Source organism: Rattus norvegicus, chromosome 5, assembly GCF_021556685.1.
Source record: "Rattus norvegicus strain SHRSP/BbbUtx chromosome 5, alternate assembly SHRSP_T2T, whole genome shotgun sequence".
Taxonomy (NCBI): domain Eukaryota; kingdom Metazoa; phylum Chordata; class Mammalia; order Rodentia; family Muridae; genus Rattus; species Rattus norvegicus.
Window position 1 is genome coordinate 112802905 of NC_141538.1, and position 27554 is coordinate 112830458.

The window sequence follows — 27554 nt, forward strand, 5'->3', positions numbered from 1 at the left end:
AGGAAAAATTCACCAAGATGAACTCTCAATCCTAAATATCTATGCCCCAAATACAAGGGCACCTACATACTTAAAAGAAACCTTACTAAAGCTCAAAACACACATTGTACCTCACACAATAATAGTAGGAGAACAATGCTCTACTCAATGATAACCTGGTCAAGGAAGAAATAAAGAAAGAAATTAAAGACTTTTTAGAATTTAATGAAAATGAAGGTACAACATACCCAAACTTATGGGACACAATGAAAGCTGTGCTAAGAGGAAAACTCATAGCGCTGAGTGCCTGCAGAAAGAAATAGGAAAAAGCATATGTCACCAGCTTGACAGCACACCTACAAGCTCTAGAACAAAAAGAAGCAAATACACCCAGGAGGAGTAGAATGCAGGAAATAATCAAACTCAGAGCTGAAATCAACCAAGTAGAAACAAAAAGGACCATAGAAAGAATCAACAGAATCAAAAGTTGGTTCTTTGAGAAAATCAACAAGATAGATAAACCCTTAGCCAGACTAACGAGAGGACACAGAGTGTGTCCAAATTAACAAAATCAGAAATGAAAAGGGAGACATAACTACAGATCCAGAGGAAATTCAAAAAATCATCAGATCTTACTATAAAAGCCTATATTCAACAGAACTTGAAAATCTGCAGGAAATGGACAATTTCCTAGACAGATACCAGGTACCGAAGTTAAATCAGGAACAGATACACCAGTTAAACAACCCCATAACTCCTAAGAAAATAGTAGCAGTCATTAAAGCTCTCCCAACCAAAAAGAGCCCAGGTCCAGACAGGTTTAGTGCAGAATTCTATCAGACCTTCATAGAAGACCTCATACCAATATTATCCAAACAACTCCACAAAATTGAAACAGATCTAGCACTACCGAATTCCTTCTATGAAGGCACAATTACTCTTATACCTAACCCACACAAAGACCCAACAAAGAAAGAGAACTTCAGACCAATTTCCCTTATGAATATCGACGCAAAAATACTCAATAAAATTCTGGCAAACCGAATCTAAGAGCACATCAAAACAATCATCCACCATGATCAAGTAGGCTTCATCCCAGGCATGCAGGGATGGTTTAATATCCGGAAAACCATCAACGTGTTCCATTATATAAACAAACTGAAAGAACAGAACCAAATGATCATTTCATTAGATGCTGAGAAAGCATTTGACAAAATTCAACACCCCTTCATGATAAAAGTCCTGGAAAGAATAGGAATTCAAGGCCCATACCTGAACGTAGTAAAAGCCATATACAGCAAACCAGTTGCTAACATTAAACTAAATGGAGAGAAACTTGAAGCAATCCCACTAAAATCAGGGACTAGACAAGGCTGCCCACTCTCTCCCTACTTATTCAATATAGTTCTTGAAGTTCTAGGCAGAGCAATCAGACAACAAAAGGAGATCAAGGGGATACAGATCGGAAAAGAAGAGGTCAAAATATCACTATTTGCAGACGACATGATAGTATATTTAAGTGATCCCAAAAGTTCCACCAGAGAACTACTAAAGCTGATAAACAACTTCAGCAAAGTGGCTGGGTATAAAATTAACTCAAATAAATCAGTAGCCTTCCTCTACACAAAAGAGAAACAAGCCGAGAAAGAAATTAGGGAAACGACACCCTTCATAATAGACCCAAATAATATAAAGTACCTCGGTGTGACTTTAACCAAGCAAGTAAAAGATCTGTACAATAAGAACTTCAAGACTCTGAAGAAAGAAGTTGAAGAAGACCTCAGAAGATGGAAAGATCTCCCATGCTCATGGATTGGCAGGATTAATATAGTAAAAATGGCCATTTTACCAAAAGCAATGTACAGATTCAATGCAATCCCCATCAAAACACCAATCCAATTCTTCAAAGAGTTAGACAGAACAATTTGCAAATTCATCTGGAATAACAAAAAACCCAGGATAGCTAAAACTGTCCTCAACAATAAAAGGACTTCAGGGGGAATCACTATCCCTGAACTCAAGCAGTATTACAGAGCAATAGTGATAAAAACTGCATGGTATTGGTACAGAGATAGACAAATAGACCAGTGGAACAGAATTGAAGACCCAGAAATGAACCCACACACCTATGGGCACTTGATTTTTGACAAAGGAGCCAAAACCATCCAATGGAAAAAAGATAGCATTTTCAGCAAATGGTGCTGGTTCAACTGGAGGGCAACATGTAGAAGAATGCAGATCGATCCATGCTTATCACCCTGTACAAAGCTTAAGTCCAAGTGGATCAAGGACCTCCACATCAAACCAGACACACTCAAACTAATAGAAGAAAAACTAGAGAAGCATCCGGAACACATGGGCACTGGAAAAAATTTCCTGAACAAAACACCAATGGCTTATGCTCTAAGATCAAGAATCGACAAATGGGATCTCATAAAACTCCAAAGCTTCTGTAAGGCAAAGGACACTGTGGTTAGGAGAAAACGGCAACCAACAGATTGGGAAAAGATCTTTACCAATCCTACAACAGATAGAGGCCTTATATCCAAAATATACAAAGAACTCAAGAAGTTAGACCGTAGGGAGACAAATATCCCTATTAAAAAATGGGTTCAGAGCTAAACAAAGAATTCACAGCTGAGGAATGCCGAATGGCTGAGAAACACCTAAAGACATGTTCAACATCTTTAGACATAAGGGAAATGCAAATCAAAACAACCCTGAGATTTCACCTCACACCAGTGAGAATGGCTAAGATCAAAAACTCAGGAACCAGCAAATGCTGGCGAGGACTTGGAGAAAGTGGATCACTCCTCTATTGTTGGAGGGATTGAGAATGGTACAACCATTCTGGAAATCAGTCTGGAGGTTCCTCAGAAAATTGGACATTGAACTGCCTGAGGATCCAGCTATACCTCTCTTGGGTATATACCCAAAAGTTTTCCCAACATATAACAAAGACACGTGCTCCACTATGTTCATAGCAGCCTCATTTATAATAGCCAGAAGCTGGAAAGAACCCAGATGCCCTTCAACAGAGGAATGGATACAGAAAATGTGGTACATCTACACAATGAAATACTACTCAGCTATCAAAAACAATGTCTTTATGAAATTCATAGGCAAATGGATGGAACTGGAAACTATCATTTAGAGTGAGGTAACCCAATCACAGAAAAACACACATGGTATGCACTCATTGATAAGTTGATATTAGCCCAAATGTTTGAATTACCCTAGATGCACAGAATACATGAAACTCAAGAAGGATGGCCAAAGGTTCTTCACTCCTTCTTTAATAGGGGAATAAGAATAGCCTTAGGAGGGAATAGGTAGGCAAAGTTTAGAACAAAGTCTAAAGAAACTGCCATTCAGAGCCTGCCCCACATGTGGCCCATACATAAGATGGGTGAAGTAAGGAGGTGCCGTCTGACAGGAACTGGATGTAGATCTCTTCTGGGTCAAACAGCCAGAATATGGCAAATACATAGTCAAATACCAGCAACAAGCCACTGAAGTGAGTACAGGACCCCCATTGAAGAAATCAGAGAAAGAACTGAAAGAGCTGAAGGGGCTTGAGACCCTATATGAACAACTGTGCAAACCAACCAGAGCTTCTAGGGACTAAGCCACTACCCAAAGACTATACATTGACCCACCCTGGGCTCCAAATTCATAAGTAGCAGTGAAGAGCCTAGTAGGGGCCTCAGTGGAAGGGGAAGCCCTTGGTCCTGCCAAGGCTGGACCCCAGTTAACAGAATTGTTGGAGGGAGAGCGTTAATAGGGGTAGGATAGGGAGGGGAACACCCATATAGAAGGGAAGAGGAAGGGGTTAAGGGTATGTTGGCCTGCAAACTGGGAAAGGGAATAACAATTGTAATGTCAATGAGAAATACCCAATTTAATAAAGGTGGAAAAAAAAAGAAATGCTTTTTTGTGTGTGTTTGGGGGGGGCTGGGCTATTGGATATTACATGCATTTTATCTTGTGGTTCAGGAAGCCATAATTCACTGCTCTGTTTTGAACTTTGCATATTTGGAAGTTTAGGTTGTGTATACATTTAACAATTATAACGGTTAAAAATGAGATTTCAACTGTTAAAAATCATCAAAAGTCCAAAATAGAACAAATTATACTCTATGAAACAAAAATGGACAATAAATGCACAATAAATGTGCAAAATATCAGCAAGCATAGAAAAAAGTTAATTATATATAATATATAATTATATATATTGAATATTAGGACCTTATTTAATTAGGAGGAATAGACTTCATCAGAGAAGAGTGGGACAAACTGATTTTCCAATAAGAAATGTTAGGCATGATAACATACACATAAATATATAGATAATGCACGTTATATTTAGAAATGTATATGCATATACATATACATTTAGGCTTATACCAACTAACTCTTAATGAGAAAAGAAGTTATAGATTTGAAAACAAACAAGGAGGGATATATGGAAAGCTTGAGTGGAGGAAAGGAAAACATGATGTAATTATAACGTCAAAAAAATCAGAAACCTAAGATTTGATGAATTAGGCTCCATCTATTTTCTATAAAAGAGATACACTAAAAACCGAGTGACTGGGGGCTACAGACGTGGCTCAGTACTTATGCACTCCTTCTCTGACATCCAAGAGCATCTGCATTTATGTGTACAGACATACATGCATGCATGCATGCATTGCACATTTGTGTGCAAGGACACACAGACACAGACACACACTTTATTTATGCTTATGCTGTGACTCACAGATTTAATCATTATTTCTTCCATTTTTATGAAATTGGGTATTTCTTATTTATACTTCAAATACTATTCCCTTTCCCAGTTTTCTGTCCACCAGTCCCCTAACTCCTCCCCTTCCCCTTCTATAAATGTGTTCCCCTGTCCATCCACCCCCTTACCGACCCCCCCAACAATCCCCTACACTGGGGGTCCAACCTTGGCAGGAACAAAGGCTTCCCCTTCCACTGGTGCTCTTACTAGGATATTCATTGCTACCTATGAGGTCAGAGTCCAGGGTCAGTCCATGTATAGTCTTTAGGTAGTGGCTTAGTCCCTGGAAGCTCTGGTTGCTTGGCATTGTTGTTCATAAGGGGTCTCGAGCCCCTTCAAGCTCTTTCAGTCATTTCTCTAGTTCCTCCAACAGGTATCCAGTTCTTAGATCAGTGGTTTGCTGCTAGCACTCACCTCTGTATTTGACATGCTCTGGCTGTTTCTCTCAGGAGCCAGCTATATCTCGTTCGTGTCAGCATGCACTCCCTATCTTTATCCATCTTATTTAGTTTTAGTGGCTGTATATGTATGGGCCACATGTGGGGCAGACTCTGCATGGGCGTTCCTTCAGTCTCTGCTCTAAACTTTATCTCCCTATACCCTCCTATGGATATTTTGTTCCCCTTTTAAAGGAGTGAAGCATTCGCATTTTGTTTATCCTTCTTGAGTTTCATGTGTTCTGTGTATTGCATCTTGGGTAATTCAAGCATTTGGGCTAATATCCACTTATCAATGAGTACATACCATGTGTGTTTTTCTGTGAATGGTTTACCTCACTGAGGATGATTTTTTCTAGTTCATTCCATTTGCCTACGAATTTCATAAAGTCGTTGTTTTTGATAGCTGAGTAATATTCCATTGTGTAGATGTACCACATTTTCTGTATCCATTCCTCTGTTGAAGGGCATCTGGGTTCTTTCCAGCTTCTGGCTATTATAAATAAGGCTGCTATGAACAAGGTGGAGCATGTTTCTTTGTTGTAGATCGGAGCATCTTTTGGGTATATGCCCAGGAGAGGTATACCTGGGTCTTCAGTTAGTGAAATGTCCAATTTTCTGAGAAACCTCCTGCCTGCTTTCGAGAGAAGTTGTACCAGTTTGCAATTCCACCAACAATGGAAGAGTGTTCCTCTTTCTCTACATTCTCCCCAGCAACTGCTGTCCTCTGATTTTTTGATCTGAGCTATTCTGACTGGTGTGAGGTGGTCTCTCAAATTTGTTTTTATTTGCATTTCCCCAATGACTAAGGATGGTGGACATTTCTTTAGGTGCTTCTTAGCCACTTGATATTCCTCAGCCATGAATTTATTTTTAGTTCTGTACCCCATTTTTAATAGTGTTATTTGGCTCTTTGGAGTCTAATTTTTTGAGTTCTTCATATATTTTGGATATTATCCCTCTATCAGATGTAGAATTGGTAAAGATTTTTTCCTAATCTGTTTCTTGCAATTTTGTCCTAACCACAGTGTCCTTTGCCTTACAGAAGCTTTGCAGTTTTATGATATCCCATTTTTTGATTCTAGATCTTAGAGCATAAGCCATTGGTGTTCTGTTCAGGAAAATCCACACAGTGCCCATGTGTTCGAGATGCTTCCCCACTTTTTCTTTTATTAGTTTGAGTGTATCTTGTTTGATGTGGAGGTTCTTGATCCACTTAGACTTAAGCTTTGTACAGGGTGAAAGGAATGGATCGTTTTGTATTCTTCGACATGCTGCCCTCCAGTTGAACCAGCACCATATGTTGAAAATGCTATCTTTTTTCCATTGGATGATTTTGTCTCCTTTGTCAAAAATCAAGTGACCATAGGTGTGTGGGTTCATTTCTGGGTCTTCAGTTCTTTCCACTGGTCTATCTGCCTGTCTCAGTACCAATCCCATACTGTTTTTAATCACTATTTCACAGACACACAATTAAAAATACACATATCCTTTAAAAATTGAAATAATACAGAAAGTCCTAAAATTGGATTAATCCTTTTGGAAATATTTAAAACACTTTTTTAAAGACTAGTCTGTGAAACTGAGCTCTCATTTTTCAAGTTGTGAAACAAAAGGGATAAAGAGAAATGAAAGCAATTTTATTTCATGCATTACATACAATGCTAGTTGAGCATTTCCTGCAAATAATAGTAGCCACAAGTGTGTCAATTGCAGTTACATATCTGAAACAGTAAAATGGTTAATGTTTAGTATTTTCTGATTTTTCCCATGACAGTCCACAGGATAAGTGTTCCTGGTTTCACATTTCAGCTACCCTAGTTCAATGGTCGCTGCCATTGGGAATTTACTTCTCTAACTCATTTTATTTATATAAATGTATCAGTTCCTGTGAAAAATTTGAATATTATGACAATGTTAGTGATTTTTCTAAAATACAAACATTTACATAAAAGAATCAAAATATGTTTACATATGCTTATATTAGTCACACAAACTTCAAAGACTAATGAAGGATCCTTTTGATATTCTTAGAAATACAGCATCTTTTTGCAGTAAAAGACCATATCACTACCCATGTTTTTCTTAGTTAAGTCAATATCATTTCCACTTGTAACAATTGCTTATTCAATTTTTGTAATTATGCTTTTTAGGTTCATCTTACTGAGTTTGCTGCTTCTTACATGACAGACACATACCTGCTTCCTCTCCTCAATTACCTTCTCTTGTAAAGTCATTTTTTATTTGGCTCTGTATTTTCTTTCATAATTTATATTGAATAGAATATAATTGACAAAATTCTTATATATTCCAAGTTTAAAATGGTATTATACAGTACATATAACTTGTTAAAATAATCAAGCTGAATCATACCATACAGTTGTTTAATTTATAAAAATCAATGTTTTCAATAAGTTTAAAATACACAATACAGCAGTTCTGTGCTTGCTTCTTAATATAAGTAAGCTTATCACGGTTTTACATGTATAGCTAATTATTTTATTTCCAAGTGCTGGTAATTCACTTTCAGATGTTGTTTTACATAGAGCATTTGCTTGAATAGATACTTATTCTTGTATTTAAGATTTTAAGGTGATAAGATTTTTGGAAAACCCAATTGAGAGATCCAGCCCACTCGGTGTGATATTTGCATTTTATTCTAGGCACATCTATAATAATACCTTCAGCAAATGGAATCTATACTCCCACATGAGTGGAACGCTAAATTTTAATAACTTCCTAAGGGTTTTGATTTCTTTACTGTGATGCTTTCAAAGATTATTAGTATAATTGAGGAATGAGAAAATGTTATGGTTTTCACCAGGCAGTATAAAACTATTGTCACTATGGTGTCAGTCATCTGCACACTGATTTCCATATTTAAACATGAGTATGCTTTCAAGATCATGTGCCCAGCAAGATGTGTAAATCTTAATTACCTCATTTCTGAAATAATTCTATGATAGTAGGTCCATTCCAGTTTTGAGGTGAGTAGGAAATGAAATTTTTATCCATGTCAAGATATTGAAGTTCCTAGCTCTAATACTCAATGCATTTTCGTTATAATTAATATGTAGTGACTCTAATCATAAACTCTTCCTGTTTTTCCCTCTCCTTGCTTTCTCTCTCATGTCCATCTCTGCACATCTAAGATGGATTAGTGGAAGTTTGATATTCAACCACTGTGATAGATTCCTTTTTAAAAAATCAATATTCATACATGAAATGAAACAATATCAATAGAGCATTTAGTTCAATTTGAGTGTAGTATTGGGTTTAACAATTTTTGCCACCAAAACAATATTAATTGTTTTATGAATTAGTCAATCTAGCCATTTTATGTTAATTATTCAATACCTCCTACTTATATCCAATGCATATTACAAAGTAAGTGTGTAATCTAGAACAATAGCTCAGATATTCTTTATATTGGTAAAAGATTCACCACTTATTTTATTACTGAAATCCAGTTCTTCATAATAATGTGTGATTTTTAATTCATTTTATCCATCAGTTGGTTGATGTTATTTGTCTATTGTACAGGTTTGGGCAATTTCAATGTGCAAGTATGATTTCATGTTTTCTTTCTTCATTTTGTTCTTCTGGGTTTCTTCCTTCTCCTCCTCCTTTACTGGAGATAGTGTTCCATTCACTTCTTACAAATGGTACAAATATAGATGAGACATTTTTGCACAACCAAAGAAAAAGTAAAATAAAACTATCTATAGTTAAACTTAATTCTTCTTTCTCAGTACAAGGAGTTGTCAGTTGTGAAAAAAACTGTTTTGCTTTCATAGATTTATAGATGATATTTGGAGAGTCTATATAAAGACTGCTTAAAATGAGAGCACTTCTTTCCATCCCCTTCAGTTTTTATATCTAATTATTTGTTTGAAGAAACATCCTCTTGTGTAGCCTTTCATACAGATGATACTAGAGAAGACATTTATGTATACAATTTCAGTAGCCTTTCAGGGACTTCTCATATGACTGAATAGTTTTGATTACTACTACCATACACAAAGATGACTTAGGCAACTTTTTCTCACCTTTGATATTTTTTATACTACAGGGTAAAAAGAAGTTTAATTGCCTTCCCAAGGCACACATTTTCATTTTTCTATTTAGCTGATTCTAGATACTTAACATGAACTAACATGAAACCTATTAGTTACTTTTTGCTCTAACAAGTTCATTTAATTGCCCCCAAAATGATTTCAGATGAAAAGTTAAAGTACTAAGTATTAATAAACATTTTCATTGTAAATGAACTAAATACAGCAGAAAATCTAAAACAGTGAACAATAAAGAAAATGATGTTCCCGAACCTGAAAAAAGGCACGAATATTAATATATCTTTTCTTTCCTGACAGTTTTAATCATTTAATGGAGGAAAAAATGACATTTTGGAAACTTGTACACTAATATAATAGCATTACAGACAACACTGAGTTTATATGAGAAACATATAGATTAATATAGATATAGAGATGATATAGATTAATACACACATCTATATCTATATCTATATCTATATCTATATCTATATCTATATCTATATCTATATCTATATCTATGTCTATGTCTATGTCTATGTCTATGTCTATGTCTATGTCTATGTCTATGTCTATGTCTATGTCTATGTCTATATCTATATCTATATCTATATCTATATCTATATCTATATCTATATCTATAATCTATATCTATATCTATATCTATATCTATATCTATATCTATATCTATATCATCTATATCTATATCTATATCTATCTATATTTCTTACCACCTCTAGTCAGGAACATTTGTTTAAGAAATAGAAAAGTGGTCAGTGTGAAGATGGTTCATGGTGTAAAACTGCATGCCATGCAAATGTGAGTATATAAATTCAAATCCCCAGATCTGATTGGAAGCTGGACACTTCAATGAGAACATTAATGACTATAATATTCTTACAGGTAGACAATAGGTAGAAACAGGACAATCCCAGTGCACTTGATATATCTAAGCTAGTCATATGTAGCAATATTACAACAACAATAACAAACAAACACAAGGCAAAGAGTGAAAACTCTAACAATAATGTCCTCTGACATCCACACATGCAATAGCAAACACATCTAGATAAAATGTAAAAGGAACCAATAACTTGAATACAATTCTTGCATATTAATGAAAATTCAATCATCACATATAATGACAACAGAAATCCAATAAAATCTAAGACAGCATTCAAAAGTAGAATAATTGTATGTAAACATAATAAAATGTCTTAATATCTGTTAAATACCATAAAATGCTAGTAAAAATACTAAAACTATTAAAGCCTTTGGAAGGTTGCATTATATTATGTATTGGAAAAAATCAATGAGGAAATGAGATCATTCTGACTTGATTGATCTATAGATTAAATCCATATCAATCCATACCACACCCAGTAGAAATTTTGACTATGTAAATAAACTAAGTCTAATGTGTTTGTGGAAGAACAAAGAAATGCATGTATAAGCCTCATTAATTGGACACAGTGGGCTACTGACAAAGCAGGATATGAATTTCAGACAATGTTTTGTTGACAGGAGACTGGGGAGGAGTAATGGGGCAGATACAATAAATATAATTTTATACATATATGAAAATTTCAAAGAATAATCAATGTCTTGAAAAAGAAAACAATTTTTAAACGAACTAACTTGGAGGGATGACACTCAAATATATCAATTTAAGAATTAATGAACTTATGAACTTATAAATTCAATTTAAGATTGAATTAGTTGAGTACGGTTTTAATAAGCAAGAAAAATTTAGCTCAAGGGAACAGAATATAGCATCTTGCACATTCCAGAATAGCCGAACTAAAAGTGGCAGAGCCTTTCTAATACTTGATGAGTTCCAGCAGCTGTAACTCCTGTTTGGAAAAGCAGAATTCGGTACAGCAGTGGCTTCTCTCAATATGTCAATGATACTGTAATCCTTTTCTTGATTATCCATGAGAAAGATGAAGTTCAATCAAGAAGAAGCCTGCACATGAATGCTCACAAGATCCATACACAAGTGTTCTGTATCTGCATCTCAGCATGTGAATGGATCAACTGTGGAGTTGTGGACAAGGGATTATACTTTACACAGTAATTTAAGTGGGTGCAGTTATATTTTTCAGAGTAATAGATTATTAATCTCAGATGTTTATACTTGATCACTGATTCTAGAAATTATACAATTGTGTTGATGGGTGACACACATGTACAGTCTCAAGTATGACATGAAGATTAATGAATAGGAGGTGGATGGGTTTGGGGTGAGTGAACTATTGATTTTGGACTTCAGTGTTTGCTGACGCAAATGTACTCTGCGTGAAAATGTATCTATCTATGCAACAAAAGGAGGATATTTTCAGAATATGATAACTTTCTAAACTTCCTCAGGCACAGATACATACACATAAAGTAAGTACTAATTTTGAATGGTAGATGAAATTTAAGAGCATAAGTCCAAGAAAAAAAAGACAAATCAAAACTAGATAAAAACTGTTATCTTCTTTAAAAATAAAGCAGTACTCAATCGTTCTTTTACCTTAGAATACCAAATAATTAATGAAAAATGGGAAAAGTGCTCAGGAAAAATTTTTCTTTCTTCCTTTTTTTATTATTAGGTATTTTTTATTTACATTTCAAATGTTATTCCCTTTCCCAGTTTCCCGGCCATAAGTCCCCTATCTGATTCACCTCCCCTTCTTCTATGAGGGCGTTCCCCTTTTTAAACCACCCCACTTCCCTCCTCCTCCATGACGTTCCCCTACACTGGGGAGTCCAGCTTTGGCAGGACCAAGGGCTTATCCTTCCATTCGTGCCCAACAAGGCCATCCTCTACTCCATATGCAGCTGGAGCCCTGGGTCAGTCCATGTGTACTCTTTGAGTAGTGGTTTAGTCCCTAGGAGCTCTGGTTGGTTGGTGTTGGTGTTCTTATGGGGTTGCAAGTCCTTTAAACTCTGAACGTAGGTGAATATAGCAAACAGAAATATTAGTGTATGACTGCTGAGCAGTGTGTGTAGAGGAAATGAAATAAATGAAATAGTCACAGTCTAGTAAACTAAGGAGGACATATTTGTTTCTTTCAAAATTCAGAATCAGATTATGTAGACTAATACTAGGTGTATTTTTGAATTTCAAGATTTGTAAATGAATACTATAGTGACTTGTGGAGATAGATTATAGGAAGAAACAGTACAAACATGAAACAAATCCACATTTCTGAATTTTGCTTTGGTTTTCAGGCTGTACCAGAAAACATCTTAGCATTTTGAATAGTGCCTCTTTATAATTGCAGTATTTAGAAGCATAGCCAATTTTTCTTTTACTCTGATTGGATCCACAAGAAGATGTAAAACTCTACTAAATTCATTAAAAAAATTGAAGACATCATAAATTTTGCAGGTAAATAGATAGAACTGACTGAGGTAACCCAGACCAAAAAGGACATTCATGGTATGGGCTTACTAATAAGTAGATGATAGACAAAAAGCACAGAATATCTCTGATACAACCCACTGAAATTTAGGAGTTTAACAAGCAGAAAGTCCCAAGTGAGGATGCTTTAATCTCATATAGAAGGGGAAAAATAATCATTGGAGACAAGAAAGATGGAGGGAGCAGGCATGGAGAGGGGAGGGGGAGAGTGACAAGATCAAGTATGAGGAGTCAGGAGAGGAGCACAGCGGGCTAGCGCAGTGAATGGGAATATGCAGCCTTGTGGATGGGAAGTGGAGGGATCCTCTGGAAAGTTACAGAGGCCTGGGAGGTAAGAGACTCTCAGAGCTGAATGGGAGTAACCTTAGATGAAGTGCATAATACTGGGGAGAGGGAACTCAAAGAGTCCACCTTCGGTAGATAGACAGGGCGTCAAGTAGAGAGATGGGCTTACTGACACATAGTCAAAATTTCTGACCTAAAATTTTTCCTGTCTAAAACTAATTCAGAGACAAAAATGGAGAAGAAACTGAAGGGAAGGTGGTCAAGTGACCATCTTGACTTGGGATCCATCTAGTGGGAAGGCAACAAAGTCTGAGACTATTACTGATGCTATGGTATCACTAGAGACAAGAGTCTACCCTGGCTGCTCTCTGAGAGGCCTAACCAGCAAACAAACACAGATATTTTACATCAAACCATTGGACTGAAGTCTAGGGTCCTCTATGGTTGAATTAGTGGAAGGATGTAAGGAGCTGAAGAGGAGGGTGACCCCGCAGGAAGACCAGCATCTCAACTAGCCCGACCCCAGGAAACTCCCAGGCACTGAGCCATCAACCAAGTAGCATACGCTAACTGGTCCCAGGACCCAGAAACATATATAGCAGAGGACTGCCTGGTCTGGCCTCAGGGAGAAGATGTGCCTAATCCTTGAGAAACTAGAGGTTCCAGGGCATGCGGGAGGTCTGGTGGAGAGGGAGGATCCTCTTGGACACTAGGAGGAGGAAGAATGGAGTGATGAACTGTGGGTGAGGGGACCTGAAGGAGGACCAATGACTGCATTGTAAATAACAAAAACAAAACAACAACAAATATGCCTGGGAGCAATGATTTATTCAGGCTCATAAATGTGCAGCAGATATGATGAATGCAAATATTTGCTTAGAATGTGCTTAATGCTGTGATGTGAACATCAGAATCTCTCCATCCACTCACCTCCACAGCTCAGAATCTCGACAGCCCCCTCACCTTGACAGAAACATACAGCCATATATATTTAGTCATGACAATATCCTTCTGAAATATCTAACACGAATGAGAGTTTTTGTGAGAGTTAGGGACTATAAAGCAGTGTATTTTTGTATGTCTGAGTTATCTTTTTTGTTCAATTTGTATTTCCTCTTGCATGTCGTATAGTAAATCAGAGATTTATGCATTTTAATTTTAATGTATTCTTAGCATTTATCTTCTTCTTAAAATGTAAATGAGAAAAACCAAAACACTGTGTACCTCTTTCCTTAATGCCTTTTAGAATTCATAATATTCATTTTTAAGGTCACATATTTAATCAATGAGACATATTTCCATATTCTATAGCTTAAGGGTATCTTGTTTATATGTCAAGATTAGTATGCCATCACTTCAGTTTCTTCAGTGCACGTAGCAAATACATGCTATAAACTTACATATGGCCATTATTTATTCCTCTATGGTATTTTGAAAATAAATTGCTCAACCTTGGCTGACATATAAATACAAATATTAGTCTTACATGGATTCAATTTGGAAGTGATTCATTGTCTTTACTGTATGCCATAAGAAAATGAATTCTTCTATGATTTCTTCGATTTATATTATGTCTGAAATTTTACTCATATAACTTTTCCTTACTTTGTACTCTATACATGGAATGTGAAATTGTTCAAGATAATGTTAAGCAATTTATAGATCACATAATAGAAAACAGTTACTTATACATTGACTTAAAAATTTGTTCATATGTTTAGTGCAAGTGATAGCACCATATTCACTAAAGGATATATAAATGCCATGATGTTACCAAATTTTAAAACAGATATTATTTTGTGAAGCATTTTTTAATTTTAAGATTTTAAAAATGAATGATTAAATCCAGACCCATCTCTTCTCTTGACTCCCTCTTTTGTCTTCTAACATTGCTGTTCTTTTTTTTTTAACCCACTTAGTACACTCAGTGATGACTGTATGCACATGTCCGTAGGACCCTCTTTCCAGCCTGAGACAATGATAATTTTAATTGTATCTGTGTCTGAAATAAATTCCAGTAATATAATACAATACAAAGCAGACAGAAAATATAAAGCAATTTTAAGTTATTAGATGGTTACTTAAATACATTATAAACACAGATAATTCATTTTGATATATCATAAAATATAAAAATGCATTATCCTTTTTTTTTTACTATGTTCGGTTTGGCTAAGTTATAAAAAGGTCACTGCTCAGAAAGTAATAGGCACAAGTCTATCACTGAGTCTGGTGTCTAGAATCACAGGTTTTTTTGAACACATGATAAAATTCTATTTCTACATTGTTGTAATATTTAGGAAATTGAATTTTTGCTTCTGCATATTTTCCAATAGATAACCTTTGATAAGGAGACATCTGGGCCTGCTATATGTCATCACAAACCACATGTCAACTCCATTTATTTCACATCATAGAACAATCTCTCTTAGAACTCAAATACCATGAAACAGGAAAGAGTAGCTTAATCATCAAAGGATGGCAAATATATTGTAAATTTCTGAATAATACAAAGGAAAATGGTAAAAGCATATATTCAGGAGTTAAAGAACAATTTTTGCCTCATCTGGTTCTCTTCTTATGTATAAGTAATGCATTTTTCTTTCCTCTACCAACTTCAAAATGAGATGACTTCCCTATTCTATGCTAGACTCATCTTAGTAAGTGAATCTCATCAATCTAAAAGTTTTATATCTATAACTGTCCCAACACCTAAACAATGTGGCATATCATATTCTATAATAGACACCTCAAAGAAAACAAATTCTGTTTTTATCACTTAATTTCATTTTATTTACAACATTTTCACATAATATATTTCATTGTATCTACTCCTTCCACATATTCTCCATCTTTCTACCTACTCAACTTTATTTTTCTCTTTCAAAAAGAAACATATATTAAAAAATGAAAATAAACAAACCAAATAAAACCAATAAGAACAACAACTGCTAACTAAACAAACAAACCTTCATAGAAGCATGGAGTTTGTTTTGTGCTGTCTAAACATTCTTAATTATGGAATTTCCAAGGAGTAATAAACAGTGACACTCCCCTGGAAATTAAAGATTTTACTTTTGCTAGTTGGTATCTCTGCAGATAGCTGTAGATCTCTCTCTCGGGACACAGCCAGAATCCAGCAAATATAGAGGCGAATGCCATCATTAAACCACTGAACTGAGAATGGGACCCCCGTTGAAGAAATCAGAGAAAGGGCTGAAAGAGCTTGAAGGGGCTTGAGACCCCATATGAACAACAATGTCAACCAACCAGAGCTTCCAGGGACTAAGCCACTACCCAAAGACTATACATGGACTGACCCTGGACTCTGACCTCATAGGTAGCAATGAATAGCCTAGTAAGAGCACCAGTGGAAGGGGAAGCCCTTGGTCCTGCCAAGACTGAACCCCCAGTGAATGTGATTGTTGGGGGGAGGGCGGTAATGGGGGGAGGATGGGGAGGGGAACACCCAGGGAGAAGGGGAGGGGGAGGTGTTAGGGGGATGTTGGCCTGGAAACCGGGAAGGGGAATAACAATCGAAATGTAAATAAGAAATACCCAAGTTAATAAAGATGAAGAAAAGAAAAAGAAAAAAAAAGAGCTGGGATACAGTGTGGATTAAATCTGGACATGTCATTTGCATGATGTTACAGACTGTGCGTTAAATGTTTATCAGTCCTTCTGTACCTGATGACAGTTTCCTTGTTGTCATTCAGCACCAGGGGCTCTCCTAGTCTTTTCCCTCTTCTTTCACTGAATTCCCTGAGCCCCAAGGAAAGGAGTTTGATGAAGATATACAGTTTAGCAGTGAGTGCGCCAAAGGCTGTCTCACTACATAACATCTAGTTGTGTGTCTCTGTGTTGGTTTCAATGCTCTTTATAAATAAGTATCTCTAGTAATGGTTGAATGAGGATTGATCTCAAGAAAAATGTCATTGAGAGTAATTTTATTGCTCTATGTCTTTAGCAAAATAAAAGTTTTAGTTTTTGTCTAGGCCCATGACCTATTTAGTCTCAGGATCATGGCTAGTGTAGCAGCGTTATGTAAGGTTTCTATCTTGTGAGGTAGAACCTAAATACAATTAAACACTGATTAGTTTCTTTCATACCTTTCGTGATACTATTACATCAATATCTCTTACAGCTTTTATAGCTTGGTGATATTGCTGATTTTCTTTCTCCTCCAGTACGACGAAGAGAACTTTTTAGAACTATGACTGCTAATCAGTAATGTTAAAATTTCTAGGTGATCATCTATATGAGAATTACATATATTTCATGAATAAAAATACATTTGATATGTTGTAACCAATATCTTTTTATTGTAAATATTTTCAGTTATAATATGAATGTACTGTACAAAATGTTTTCTATTTAAAAATATATGTTTTTAAAACATATTTACATGATATTATGGACAATTTAGAAAAAAGCAAAATGTAATAATAGAAGAATGTATCATTTGTCCTACTACCTCTTAAGATAATATCATTTTAAAGTTTAGGGAAGTTTCCTAATTTTTTGTAAGCATGCTAATACTTTTCTTTTTTTATTTTGAAAATTCTTTTTATTGGGTATATTATTTATTTACATTTCAAATATTATCCCCTTTCTAGGTTTCCACTAAGGAAAAATCCTATACCATCCTCCCTCCCCTTGCTTTTATGAGAGTGTCCCCTCACCTACTTCTGCCTACCCATCCTGGCATTTCTCTACACTGGGGCACTGAGCCTTCCCAGGACCAAGGGCCTCCAATCCACTAATGTTCAACAAGGACATCTATTATATATGCGACTGGAGCCATGGGTGCCTCCATGTATACTTTTTGGTTGATGGTTTAGTCCCTGGATGCTCAGTGGGTTGTGTGTGTGGGGGTCTTGTTGGCTGATGTTGTTGTTCTTCCTAAGGTTTACAAACCCCTTCAGCTCCTTTTGTCCTTCTAACTCCTCCATTCTGTAATCCATGCTCAGCCCAGTTAGCTGTGACTATCTTCCTCTGTATTTGTAAAGCTCTGGCAGAGCCTCTCAGGAGACAGCTATATTAGGCTCCTCTCAGCAAAGCACTTCTTGGCATCTGCAGTAATGTCTGGGTGACTGTATACGGGATGGATCCCCAGGTGGGACAGTCTCTGGATGGCCTATCCTTCAGTCTCTGCTCCACATTTTGTCTCCACATTTCCTTCCTTGAGTATTTTATTCTCCTTCTAAGAAGGACTGAAGCATCCACACTTTGTTTTCCTTCTTCTTGAGCTTCATGTGTACTGTTATTACTGATATAAATATAATCCAAGGAGTAGGTCCATCAGTTGTTTAGAAGTTAAACAAAAGTTCTCAATTTATTTCAGACAGAATAGGAAAAGTGACAATAGTGAAAATGTGAAGAAAGTGGAGAAATATGTTATTTAGTATGACCAGGATCCATTCTTTTTTATTTTTAAATTATTTCCTTTTTATTTTGATGATATATAATTCCATCATTTTTTCGTAGGCTTAGATTTTTTCAAAATCTACTTTATTAAGGGTTCTCAAGTGCTGGACCCTCACTTTTAGTGCACCATCCAAATGTAGGAGAGAAAATATGGTAAAGAGAATAAGATATTGTAGACCTCTTTAGAAGTAGTTCTTTGGGGTGATTCCAATCACCTTTGCATCAGGAGTTCAGTGCATTAGTGATAGGATATCAACAGTAAAGTTCAAAAGTGTTACCGTACACAAATTAGCATCAGGTGCATGATCCAGCAGAAACCTCCAGGCTTCTGAAGAATTGGCCTGAGTCAGTGGGAGTGCTCAGGACCAACTAGAATGTCAGGAGTTCTATGCAGTGCCTCTCTCAACAAAGTGAAGATCAGTGAAGATGGGAGAGCAAGGAAGAGTTTCATAGCTAGTGATAAAAGTACCCCCAAACTTTCAGTTAAGTCCTATTCATACTCTCTCCAAACTTCATGTGTCCTCTCATGGGTCTTGCCTCAGCAAAACATCACATGAATCTTCCTCAGAAAAACACCACATGAGTCTGCAACACATGACACAAGTAGAAATTTCTACTTAACTTCCCTCTTTCCTTTCCTCTCTATAAGTCTTTCTATCCATCCTCCTTGCTTTCAACTAAAGAATGCTTAGAAGGTAGAAATAATATACAGACTGATTAGGATGTATATATGTTCTAAGAAAAAAAATAGGGGTTGGGGATTTAGCTCAATGGTAGAGCGCTTGCCTAGCAAGCACAAGGCCCTGAGTTTGGACTCCAGCTCCGAAAAAAAAAAGAAAAAATATATAAACATATATATGCAATATCCTCCTTCTACCAGATCCTGACTAACACAGATACAGATACTCACAGACAACCATCGGACTGAGCCTGGGGAGTCCAGTTGAAGAGCTAGGGGAAGGACTGAAGGAGGTGAAGGGGATTGCAATCCCTTAGAAAGAACAATGTCAACTAACTGGACAACCCAGAGCTCCCAGCAATTAAACTACCAAACAAGGAATAAACATGGAAGGAATCCATGGCTCTAGCTACTATGTAGCATAGGGCAGCCTTATCTAGCATCAGTGGGAGGAGAGGCCCTTGGTCCTGTAGAGGCTGGATGTTCCAGTGTATTGGGGAAATGCTAGGGCAGTGAGGCTTGTATGGGTGAGTTGGTGGAGGAGCACCCTCATAGAGGCAAAGGAAAGGGGGATGGGATGGAGAATTTGTGGAGGGGATACTGGGAAGGGGGTTATCATTTGAATAAAATGAATAAAATGATTAACAAAAGACAAAAGAATACATAAATGTATGTTTATGGTTTTTATACTCTATGCTAGAATATGAAACAATTATATTTTGTGGTAGCAATTGTTTAGATTTGAAGACAAGAAATCATCCATGACAAGATCATCTTGTCTGTTCCTCGAACCCTAATGTTTTGTCACCTAACACAGCTTTTATGATATGTCAGTAATCTTATGAGCTAACAAATTGGACTAAAAGGAAAAAAAAACTACTCTGTACTGAAGAAACTGATAGTTTATTTTATGTAACTGTCGGTATTTGCTAACTTTAAGAAGGTCACAACTAACTAAGATGAAAGGCCATGGAACAAGTTTATTCTGTCTTAATATGAGTGGTTGGGTACTATTTCACTATTTAATTTTCACTAATGGTATTACAAATATACCAACTTTTCAATGTTACTTGACTAAAAGAATTAATGATATTTCAGAATACAATATATCTTGATGCAAATTTATTTTGTTGATCTTCTTAAACAGTAAGTTGCAAACGTAGTTATCCAAACTATGGGTAGCTTTTCAGAATGGAAACATTAGTAATATATTTTGGAATGAAGCTTCAAAATTTATGAGAAATAATGCATGTAGAAAAGCTGAAAATGATGGATATAACTTAAGAGTGTTGAAAGGATTATATTAGAGAAAACATATAAATTGAAAACTAAAGGAAAAAACAGGAATATGAAAATGATACAATCAGAAGCCACTTATCTAAGAAAGTTACTTTAAAAAATAAATATGGTCTATGCATGGAGCTGACCCTGGGACATAGCCCTCTGTACCCAGATCCTTCTGGGAGAAAGCTGGCCTGCAGGAGTGCTGAGACACAGGCTTACAAGAGGGTCAAGCCACTGTCATAGACAGCAGGACCAGAGATAAGCAGATGGCAAGAGTCAGGGCAAGAACCAAAGCAACCGAAACAAAGGCCATTTGGCATCATCAGAACCCAGTTGCCCCACACAGCAAGCCCTGGATACCCCAGTACACCAGAAAAGCAAGATTTGGATTTAAAATCACAGTTCATGATGATGTTAAGAGAGACATAAATAACTCCCTTAGAGAAATACATTGCAATACAGGTAAATACGTAGAAACCCTTAAAGAGGAAACACAAAAATCCCTTAAGGAATTACAGGAAAACACAGTCAAACAGGTGAAGGAATTGAAGAAAACCATCACGTGTCTAAAAATGGAAGTAGAAAAAAAATAAAGAAATCAGAAAGGGAGAGAAGCCTGGAGATAGGAAACCTAGGAGAGAGATCAGGAGTCATAGACTCACGAATTACCAACAGAGTACAAGAGATAGAAGAGAGAATCTTAGTGGCAGAAGATACCAAAGAAAACATTGGCACAACAGTCAAAGAAAATGCAAAATGCAGAAAGGTCCTAACCCAAAACATCCAGGAAATCCAGGACACAATGAGATCAAACGTAAGGATAATAGGTATAGAAGAGTGCAAAGATACCCAACTTAAAGGGCCAGTAAATACTTCGAACAAAATTATAGAAGACAATTTACTAACCTAAACAGATGCCCATGAACACACAAGAAGCCTAGAGAACTTCACATAGACTGGACCAGAAAACGAGTTCCCCTATCACATCATAGTCAAAACAAAATGGACAGAGCATACACTCACAGCTTGACAGCACACCTGAAAGCTCTAGAACAAAACAAAGCACACATACCCAAGAGGAGTAGATGGCAGGAAATAATCAAACTCAGAGGCGAAATCAACCAATTGAAAACAAAAAGAACTATACAAAGAATCAACAAAACCAGAGCTGGATAGACAAGATAGACAAATGCCTAACCAGACTAACCAAAGGGCACACAGAGAGTATCCAAATTGACAAAATCAGAAATGAAAAGGGAGACATAACAACAGAATCCCAGGAAATTTAAAAAATCATCAGATCCTACTACAAAAGCCTATATTCAACAAAACTGGAAAATCTGTATGAAATGGACAGTTATCAACAGATACCAGGTACCAAAGTTAAATCAGGATCTGATAAACCAGCTAAAGAGTCCCATAACTCCTAAAGTAATAGAAGCAGTAATTAAAAATCTCCCACCCCCCTAAAAATAGCCCAGATGGGTGCAGAGCAGAATTCTATAAGACTGTCATAAAAGACTTAATTCCAATACTGTCCAATCTATTTCACAAAACAGAAACAGGGAGAAGACTAAACAATTCCTTCTATAAAGCCACAATTATGTTTCTACCTAAACAACACAAACACCCAACAAGGAAAGTAAATTTCAGACCAATTTCTCTTATGAATATCGATGCCAAAATACTCAATAAAATTCTTGCAAACTGAATCCAAGGACACATCAAAATGATCATTCATCATGATCAGGTAGGCTTCATTCCAGAGATGCAGGGAGGGTTGAATATATAAACAAACTCAAAGGAAAATACCACATGATCATCTCATTAGAGGCCGAGACAGCATTTGACAAAATTCAACACCCCTTCAAGTTAAAAGACTTGTAAAGATAAGAAATTCAAGCTCTATACTTAAATATAGTAAAAGCAATATACAGCAAACAAATAACCAACATCAAACTAAATGGAGAGAAACTTGAAACAGTTCCACTAAATTCATGGACTAGACAAGGCTGCCCACTAACTTTCTACTTACTCAGTTAGTACGTGAAGTCCTAGCCAGAGCAATCAGACAACAAAAGGAGGTCAAATGGTTATAAGTTGGAAAGGAAGCAGTCAAAATATCACTACTTGCAGATGATATGATACTGTACATAAGTGACCCCAAAAGTTCCACCAGAGAACTTCTAAACCTGATAAACAACTTCAGTAAAGTGGGTGGATATAAAATTAACTCAAAAAAAAATCAGTAGCCTTCCTCTACTAAAAGGATAAACAGGCTGAGAAAGAAATAGGGAAATGACATGCTTCACAATAGTCACAAATAATATAGAATACCTCAGTTTGACTATAACCAAGCAAATGAAAGATTTGTATGACAAGATCTTAAAGTCTCTGAAGAACGAAATTGAAGATCTCAGAAGATGGGAGGATCCCCGATGCTCATGGATTGGCAGGGTTAATATTTTAAAAATGGCCATCTAGCTCAAAGCAATCTATAGATTCTATGTAATCCTCATCAAAATTCCAACTCAATTCTTCATAGAGTTAGAAGGAGGAATTTGCAAATTCATTTGGAATAACAAAAAACCCAAGATAGTGAAAACTGTCCTCAACAATAAAAGAACTTCTTGGGGAATCACTATCCCTGACCTCAAAGTGTATTACAGAGCAATAGTGATAAAAAATTGTATGATACTGGTACAGAAGCAGACAAGTAGATCAATGGAATAGAATTGAAGATCCAGAAGTGAACTCAAACACCTATGGTCACTTGATCTTTGACAAATGAGCTAAAATCATTCTGTGGAAAAGACACAGCATTTTCAACAACTGGTGCTGGTTCAACTGGAGGTCAGCATGTAGAAGAATGCAAATTGATCCATTCTCATGGCCTTGTACAAAGCTTAAGTCCAAGTAAATCAAGGACCTTCACATAAAATCAGATACACTCAAAGAATTAAAAGAAAATTGAGGAAGGGCCTCGAACACATGGACATTGGGGAAAATTTCCTGAACAGAACACCAATGGCTTATGCTCTAAGATCAAGAATCGGCAAATGGGACTTTATGAAATTGCAAACTTCTGTAAGGCAAAGGACACTGTCATTAGGAATAAGCAGCAATGAAGAGATTAGGAAAAGATCTTTACCAATCCTACATCCAATAGAAGGCTAACATCCAATATGTACAAAGTTAGGCTCAAGAAGTTAGGCTCCAGAGAATCAAATAACCCTATTTAAAAATGGGGTGCAGAGCTAAAGAAAGAATTTTCAACTGAGGAATATCGAGTGACTGAGAAGCACCTAAAGAAATATTCAACATCCTTTGTCATCAGGGAAATGCAAATCAAAACAACCCTGAGATTCCACCTCACACCTGTCAGAATGGCTAAGAGCAAAAACTCAAGTGATAACAGATGCTGGCCAGGATGTGAAGAAAGAGGAACACTCCTCCATTGTTGGTGGGATTGCAAACTGGACATCAGTCTGGAGGTTCCTTAGAAAATTGGACATTGAACTGCCTGAGGACCCAGCTATACCACCTCCGAGCATATACCCAAAATATCCTCCAACTTATAACATAGACAAATGCTCCACTATGTTTATAGAAGCCTTATTTACAATAGCTAGAAGCTGGAAAGGTCTGAGATGTCCCTCAACAGAGGAATTGATACAGAAAATGTGGTACAATGACTTCAAGAAATTCTTAATAGATGGGAATAGAAAATATCATCCTGTGTGAGGTAACCCAATCATAAAAACACACTCGGTATGCACTCACTGATAAGTGGATATTAGCACAAAAACTGGGATTACCAAAGATACAACACATAGACCACATGAAGCTCAAGAAGAAGGATGAAGAAAGTGCAGATGCTTCAGTTCTTTTAAGGAGGAGGAATAAAAATATTGATAGGAGGAGATATGATGACAAATTTTGGAGCAGAGACTGAAGGAATGGCCATTTCAAGAGTATCCCACCAGGGAATCCAGCCCATATACATACAGCCACCATACCCAGTCACTATTGGGGATGACAATAGATGCATCCTGACAGGAGCCTGATACAGCTGTCTCCTGAGAGGCTCTGCCAGAGCATGAATAATACAGAGACACTCTGGTAGTCAGCCACTGAACTGAGAACGGGGTCCCCATTAGAGGTGTTAGAGAAAGGATTGAAAGGTTTTCAACCCCATAAGAACAAAAATACCAACCAACTAGAACTTCCAGTGATTAAACCACTATCCAAATGGTACACATGGACAGACCCATGGCTCTAGCTGCAGATGTCGCATAGCATGGTCTTCTTGGGCACCAATGGAAGTAGAAGCCCTTGGTCCTGCAAGAATGGACCACCCAGTGTAGGGGAATGTCATGGTGAGGAGGAGGGAAGGTGTGGGTAGATATGTGGGGGAGCACCCTCATAGAAGAAGATGGAGAGGGAATGGGATTAGTGTTTACGGATGGGAAGCTGTGAAAGAGGATAACATTTGAAATGCAAATAAATAAAAAAAATCCAGTAGAAAAATAAAAATTAAATAAAACATTTAATATCCAATAAATAAGCATAGTGGTTTCTGTTTTTACATTAATATCATGCTAAAATCTTGATTACTATTAAATCTAAGTGCCTATATATCATTATTGAAAAGCTACCTTACTATATTTTAATGGAAAATGAATAGATTTAATACTTAAAGGTCATTAATTCTTGCATACACATTAAAATCACCATGAAACATTTGTTTCTCTACCAACCCATGTCAAATTCTAAGTTGATTAAAAATCTACACAAGTGGAATCAATTTAGATTATTCTACACACATTATGGCTGGTTGAATACCAACTATCTAGATTTAAAATGTATTGATATATGGCCCTATTTCATTTCATATTTTCTGTACATTGATATCATGTATTATTTTATTCTCAAGATGTAATACCTCTATTTTAACATTAGGGATATCACATATCTTGGCCGTTGTGGTTCTTAGGCTTCACAGCAAGATAGAATTTTTGCTTCTCTCACTTGTCAGCTGGTGTTACTCTTTCTGATCTCATAAGAGCTTGCTCCACTCCATAGACTAAAGTTATCCAAAGTTCCTGATACATTTTGCAATAGTGTCTTATTGTCAAGTTGTAGACAGCAACCAGGGGTAATGGCAATAACCGCTATTGCTTTGGAAATATCTTGGATTCCTGTAACCAAAAATTTTAAGGGAAGTTTCTCCTTCCTGGATACTGAAGTTTTCATTAGTCAATGACTCTTTTTGTTTCAGTATCTACCTGCACTGGAATTTCAGGCATGCAAACACATTTGTTTTTTTACACAAATGATGAAAACTGAAGTCATAGCTTCATGCTTGTCTAGCTAGCACACAACCTGATGAACCATTTCCTTCACCCGCAGAATGATTTTTTATTACAAATCATGCTGTAGTCACTTTTGTAACCAATATATAATTTATTTTCCAGTATATTTGGCTTCAGAGATAGATTTTCCACTTTATAAATTGATTGCCCTTCAAAGAGTATTTTTTTTGTGTATGTGGGCATATTTGTGTGTGTGTGTGTGTGTGTGTGTGTGTGTGTGTGTGTGTGTGTGTGTGTGTGAAGGTGAAGTGTGCTCATGTTAGGTCAGATAAGGTATTGAGTCATTGAGTATCATTTTTTTTTTACTACATTCCTTAGAGATGAGGTCTCGCTATGAACCTGGAGTTTGTTGTTCGACTGTCACTCCCAAACTCTAAGCATAGTGATCCTCTTGACTTTCCTTTACCTGGTCCTGGGAGTCGTTGTTGTGATCAGTCACACTCAGCTTTTTATTTTAGTGACAGAAATCTAGATTCATGCCCTCATGCCTGCACAGGCAGCAATGTGACCCACTGACATACCTACCTAGTCCATGTATTTTAATAAATATCTTATATTTTAATGTATATATTTTAATATGTATTCAATAATTTTGAACAACATACACTACCAACACTGCTCCCAAAACATTTGATTGAGTTTTAGGGATGATTAATGTTTTCTGGAGCACAGCTAAATCTATGTGAGTACATATATATTTGCAATAATATTCATGATTATTAAATTATGATCTAGAGTAAAATTCTAAGAAACCTTTTAAAATTACTTTGCTTTATATAAGTTCTCTGAGTATGTACCATTTTTCAACCTTTCAGTCATGGAAAACTTGGCTAAAGCTTGGCAAGCATAAAACAAAATTTATAAGATGTCTATAAATGACATGACTTTTAAATAACTCTTACTTATATCCCTACCTCATCTTGGGTAAACATTTCTAATTTCTGGGTAGAGCATTGTCTTTCCTGTAAATGTCATCTCATGCATAAAAGGTTCTTGGACTCGGCCAGATTTAGGATGAAATACGCTACATATAATTCACAAAGTGCTGGCTGTTTCATATCTACATGCCTAAATCATTTTATTATCCGCTTAATAGCAGAACAAATTAGTCATCCTCTCTGATTCTGGTGCACATTATGCTGAGACATGCCTACTCTAATATGCTTTCTGATAAAGTAAATGCTCACTCCGTCAGAGCACAAATCTCATTTGGTCTCTAGGAAAGTCAAGGGGGAGAGAGCTGAGTCTGCAGTAGGATTGCTTACTCGAGAAGAACTGAAGATTTATTATTGGACTTCATTAAATCTATGAGAGACCCCAGCACTCAAGGTTAGAAGATTATGGTGGAACATCAAGCTTCCACATGAAATGAAACAGCAAAAACAAGAAAGATGCCTCTTTGCACTTTATGCAAGTGAGGAGGTGGGCCTTTATCAAAGTAAATGATTAAGCTGGTTAAAGGAGGCTGTGCTACTTAGTTATTTACTTCACTCAGTATGGCCTGACTGTAAAGTAATACTAATTAAACTTCAGAGAGACGGACTGTTATTGATAACGTGGAATTGCATCTGAATTTCCAAAACTTACTGCTTTACTTTTAAAAAAGGTATACTTATAAATTTTGAGCCATGTTTGCAAAAGTGAAATTTCATATCTGTAATGCTTTGAGCAAACTAGCTATGCTCATAATTGAAAAAAATATTTAAGTTGAAATAAAAGTACATGAAATATTTCAGTGTATCACAAATAAAATCATATAGAAATTTTTTGTTATTTTAGAAATAGAGTCCTAGTTAAGAAGTTTAATATTGTTTTAAGTCTACTCTCAATAT